Genomic DNA, 6000 nt, shown 5'->3' with positions numbered 1-6000 from the left:
CCTAGCCAGGTGTTGGCCTGAGATGCATAGGTCCTTTTGCCTAACATATGTATATGGTGATGGTGACACCAGACAGCACCTTAAAAAAGTATCAGTATTAACATAGTCCGTGTTAATTAACTTAATCTAAAATACACAGTGATAGAATGGAAGAGAAGGGAACTATACTTCTGTTTTGCTCCTCCCCAGAATTTATAGCTCAAATCTAACCAGGAGAAAACATCAGACACAAAATGAGAAGCATTCTGCAAAATAATTGACTTCTGTATTTCAAAAAAATAAATGAAATAATGGTCATGAAACACAAGGAAGACTGAGAATTGGCCAGAGATGTGAGGACAATAGATAACATGATCACAGAGTACCATGTAATATAGTGGATTCAATGCCATGACTCCATATCATAACTGGATGCTGGACTGAAATGAGAGCAAGAAAAGACAAGAAGGAAAACAAAGAAACTACCAATGAAGTCTGCAACTTGGTTTAAATTTCAAAAGACCCAAAACTCAATTTTAGAGTTTAATACACTCTTTCCCACCTAGGAAAGTATACTGGTAGGAATAATGGCATTTTAGGCATTGCAGAAGAAAAGAGTGAAACTGAAATTACAGTGATAGAAACCATTGGGAATAAAACACACAGAAGAGTTTTTAAAATGTAAAAATCAACTGAAAGCAGCCCATTTGACATAGAATCCACACAGGGGAAGAGTAAGAAAAAGGGGAAGAAATATGTTTAAAGAAATAATTGCCAAATTTTTACAAATTTGATGTTAACTATAAACTACCATGTCTGAGATAAATGTATTGAAAGCAAAACAAATGTGAAGAAAGCTTCACAAAGACACATCGTGGTAAAATTGCTCCTAGTTGTTCAGAGTAAAACTGAAAATCAGCTGGAGAAAAAAACATATAAAAGACAAAGAATAAGTTTGATTGTAAACTTTCATTTAAACAATAAAAGTAAGAAGATAAAGGAACAACGTTTTCACAGTATATAGCAAAAATAAAAATGTCCCAGGAAGAAATAATATCTGTAAATCTCTACGGAAATGAAGTGACATCCAGGATAGTCCAGGAATTAGTCCCTTCACCAAAACTACTGTTCTGGAAATACCTGTCAGGAAAAACTATATCAGAACTCCAGAATAACATTTGCAACATTCAAGAGCATGTCTGAGCCTGAAAGATACTTCCAAATTTTGCTGAAATCTGATGTTTCACAGAATGACTATCATCCCATGTTACTCCATCACATGACAGCCAGAAATGGACATTGTGGCCTGTGTTCCTACTTTATGTGTGGGAGTCACATTGGTCTGTAAGAACCTTGTCCTATAAGGATGTGCATTGTGTTTTGCTAAGTCACACTTTTCACTCTGTGATGGCCTCAGGGATGACCATTGTTTTAATAACCCCCAGGCTGATCTACTTTTCAGCTACCATCTCTTCAAGAACATGAGTAACATCAGCAAAAGAGCATTGGTAAGTCCAGATTTTGTAGAGCATGAGAAATTAACCTGACATAAAAGACATGCTGACAATAACCTCAAACAAGTAAATAATGTTTCTCATTTAAAAATTTTTTAATTTAAATTTTCCCAGGACCACATGCAACATTCTACATATATCCCTGAGATTGTACCAGAAAACAATTGTCAACGTGATATGTCAAGTTACAGCTGACACCATGGAAATATGAAGAGCTTTTAGAGAATTCTATGAAAAATTACATGCTGCAACAAATCATTATTCACATAGGAAAAAGATTTTCTTTTTATATCTTAATTCACTTATAGCATGAGATGGTAAGACAAAAAATTACTACATATTATCTTATGTTAACTTTCAACAAGAAAAAGAAATTATTCTTACACAATCCATGATCCAATTCAAATTATTAAATACACCTAATTTATTTATATACCCTTTAATGTATAAAACAATTATGTGGCTTAAATTTTAACTGTATCTGAATTTTGGATTAATATTTAATAGGAACTCAATTTCCACATTTATTATTGAAAGAAATATTTCCAATCACACACACATACAAATTCTTTTAGGGAAATGAAGCATTCTAATAAACATTCTACCCAAAGCACTCTTAATGTCCCTATTTCTTAGACTGAAGATAATAGGTTTGCAAAGGGGGACACCATAGAATAGAACATGGCGTTGAGAAGGTTTTGAATGGTTGATACATGATGAAAAAATCCTCATGGATATTGGATTATATCATCAACATTTGTGTAGAAAGACTTTGAGGCAAGTCCAGAGTGGGGAAAAAAGCAAATGTTCTACACGCCAGCGTCACAGTCCCAAAGTGGTCTTCCGTCTCTCCAGTGAGGAGAGGTGTCGTGAGGAGGCGATGCGCTACTTCAAAATAGTGATGATTCAAGAAATATAGCAAAAGAAGCAGATTAGTCTGAGCAGTAAAAGATAACATGGATAAAGAGTAAGCTAAGCTGATTTTCAGTGTTTAAATCTTAGTAAGTTAACTGAATTAACTAAATTAGTCCTCCAAAGCTTCCATGCCCTAATAGTTTTGTATTGGGAATAAGAAGGAAGGTGGCTTCAAAAACTTCATTTGTTTTTCTTACATTTTATATATTCCAACAGTTTCATTTAGGCATAATTGATATACAAAAACTATGCATATTTAGCATATTCAGTTTGATATGTTTGGACATATGCAAACAGCTATCATACCGTTAAGGTTGTGGGCATATCCAACATCTCCCAGAGTCTCCTCGTGTTCCTGTGTGTGTTTGTGCATGAGCTTGTGTGTGGTAGGAGCACTACATGAGATCTACTCATTTAATACATTTTGAAATGCACAACACTCTGTTGTCCGGGTTGGTCAGTGGCAGCAGAAAGAACTACTCAAGATAGGAAAGTCAAGAGAGGTGAGAGGAGGCTAAGGGAGGTTTCCCCGAACTGCTGTCAATCTCTCATATTTATTGAGCATACATTTAGAAAAACAATGTACAGCACATCAGAAAGCTTTTTGCCAAATAGGATGTTGCAGGGTATGTGCAGGCAATCAGGTAGAGCCATTACCGTGACTTCAAACAAAATAAAACCCCATGCACCCAGTAATAGACAAGCAAAGCGTATCATACTGCAAAGGAAACAGTGTTCTGCTTGCAGTGTGGCCCTAACGCTTTCTAGTTTCAGACTTAGCCGTTTGGTTCCCCACGGATCCCCCTTTTATGGTTTTAATATCCATCAGGCTTCTCAGACAACAGCAATGTAACCAGCTGTTGCTCATGATGCTTGGAGTCGGTCATAGTGATACAAATCATTTATAAGGCTATGAGAAAAATGAAAATGATTAAGAGACAAAGAGCTACAATGACCCAATACATAAATTAATGATGTGGAACCAATTTGTTGGCTAACCATTTCACGATATTGGATAAATCTGTTCAACCTGTATTTGTGTTTCTGGTTAGATATGAAGTAACTGTTGATGTAATTGAGTAGAGAGAGCATTAAGTTCCATCTGAAGATTAGAGGAAAAGGCTCCTAGCAAGTGTCAATTTACAAGGCCCCATTAGTGCTGAGACTGATCATATGGCAATGGTGTGACCAGATTTTGTCATGTTTCAGTTGCATTGCATGTGTTGTTGATCAATGAGAGCTTGCTGTTAGTCCCCAAGCCACTCAAGAGCAGCCTCCACAGCTGGCAGCCTCTGCATAATGCCATTATCAGTTTGTGTTTGTGTTATCATTGCTCAAGTGATGTTAGTCATAACATGGTTAACTACCTGTGGGTAAAATTGCAATATTTCCAGAATCTCCCACCTGGCCTTAGTGCATCTCCATACAGTAGGTAATTTCCAGGGGAGCCCAGCATATCTGACAGTAGAGATTGGGTGGGGTCCCTTTTTGCAGCCAGGTTGTGAGAGACACAGGTAAGTATAAGTGGACAACTGCTTGTGAGCAATAAACAGGTTTCTCCCCTTTTATTTCTCCCTTTGACTGATTTCAGGTCAAAGGTAATTTGCCCCAGGCTGGGAAAATATTCCCCCACCCCCAGAGTTACACTACCTTAGCCGTGTGGATAGATTCTTTAATAATACTGCTGTTACAGAGGCAGTAGCTAAAATAATGGCTGCAGAACTGAGGAAGGCAATGCGCCGTCCAGTAAATCTCTTGGGTCTCCATTTATACATGACTAGAGTCATTTTAGCAAGACCATTAGACCCTTCCCAGGGTTGTGTCAAATTTACCAGTAACCAAACTTGAGGATGTCTTTTTAATATAACCACATATGAAATACTGTGTTTAGTGACATGATAATGGCTAAAGCAGGACATATACCAAGCCATGGAAGTCACCATAAAAATATAATGTGTCATCAAAAATTTCATCTAAATTGTTGCTTGTCATTTGGAAGATGTAAGGATGAGGAGTCCTCCGTAGCATGCTGTTAGAGATACTATGGGTGAGATACATGGGAGAGCAAGTCCAAGGGGGAGAGTCTGGGGCAAGATAGCTCTGAAACCAAAGTCAGCCAAAGGGAGGAGTAAAGGGGGAGAAACCCGATTATTGTTTACAAGCAGTTTTCCACCTCTGCTCACCTGTGACTCTCGCAACATGGCTGCAGAAAGGGACCCCATCCAACCTCTTGGGTCCAGTCATGCCCTCACTCCCCCTTGTGATCACCTATTGATATGGAGATGGCCTACTTCTCCCCACCCCTAGGAGACACCTACTGATATGGAGATGCACTAAGGCCAGGCGAGAGATTCTAGAAATACTACAATTTTACCCATAGAAGGGTCAATTTCTGAGGTCTGACTGCAAAACAAATTTGGCAGAATGATGTTATGCATTATACATTTGGCCATCAGAAATATATACATGTGTCTGTAGATACTTTTTCAGGATTCATAGTAGCCTCCATTCATACTGGACAAAATGCTAAAAAATATCAGTCATTTCTTATGTGCATTTGTGCAGACATAATTGACATATAACTGTGCAGGTTTAATGTATGCAACATGTTGATTCGATACACATATGTACCAATGTAATTACACTGCACAAATATAGCAATATAATTACACTTTAGCATTAGCTAACATGTCTATCACATCATAGAATTGTGATATTAGGTTGGCCAAAGCTCCCAAAACAATATCTAAACTCAAAGATACAAGTAAAATGATTCATAGTAAAATAATGACTAATATATAAGCCAAGTGTCAAGATAAGTGGAGAATAGGAGCTATTTGCCATACACCAAATTAATTTTTTAATTAGATATTAATACATGTTGATAACAACATTGTCAAATATAAGAGGTATGGCCAGAAACCCAAATAATATTTTTCTAGTATCTATAAGATAATTTCCATAGGTATATTCAATATGAGAGGCTATATTTCAGTATTAATATGAAACATGCAATTTAGACAAAAATAAAACACAACTTATAAACATAAGATAGCAACTAGAAAGCCTGGCTTGGTGTGTTACAAGACATGGGGTGATCCTAGTGGTGACTCCCTGTAGCTGGCGTCCCAGCTTCTGAGCTGGGTGCAGATGCTGAAGCATTCTGCATGAGAAAGCTGGGGACTGAGACGGGCTGTGGGCCATGTGCTGCGACGCAGTACTCAGCACACATTTAAGCAGTTTATTCTCAGATGCTTTCATCATTTAAGAAAAACAAAGTTTGATGTTTATTGTATAGCAACATCTATTAGAATTAAACATACAAACACATTTTCCTCTGCATACTTTCTTTTGTTAAAATAATTAGATTATAGATGTAAAAGTTTATTAATTTTTTAAATAAAACACAAAGGTATACAGCCCCAAAACTGTCTACACTTGCAAAGCATGGAAATAAATAACTCTTAAGTGTAATTCCTTTCCATCTGTATTATTAAAAATCAATAAAACATTTTCATGACAACTAAAAAAGCGCATGAATTTTTATTCAACAATTATATTTGATGTAGAACTGCTTGTGAGTTTACTCAAT

The sequence above is a fragment of the Manis javanica genome, chromosome 14 (assembly GCF_040802235.1).
Source record: "Manis javanica isolate MJ-LG chromosome 14, MJ_LKY, whole genome shotgun sequence".
Taxonomy (NCBI): Eukaryota; Metazoa; Chordata; class Mammalia; order Pholidota; family Manidae; genus Manis; species Manis javanica.
This window is presented reverse-complemented; position numbering follows the sequence as displayed.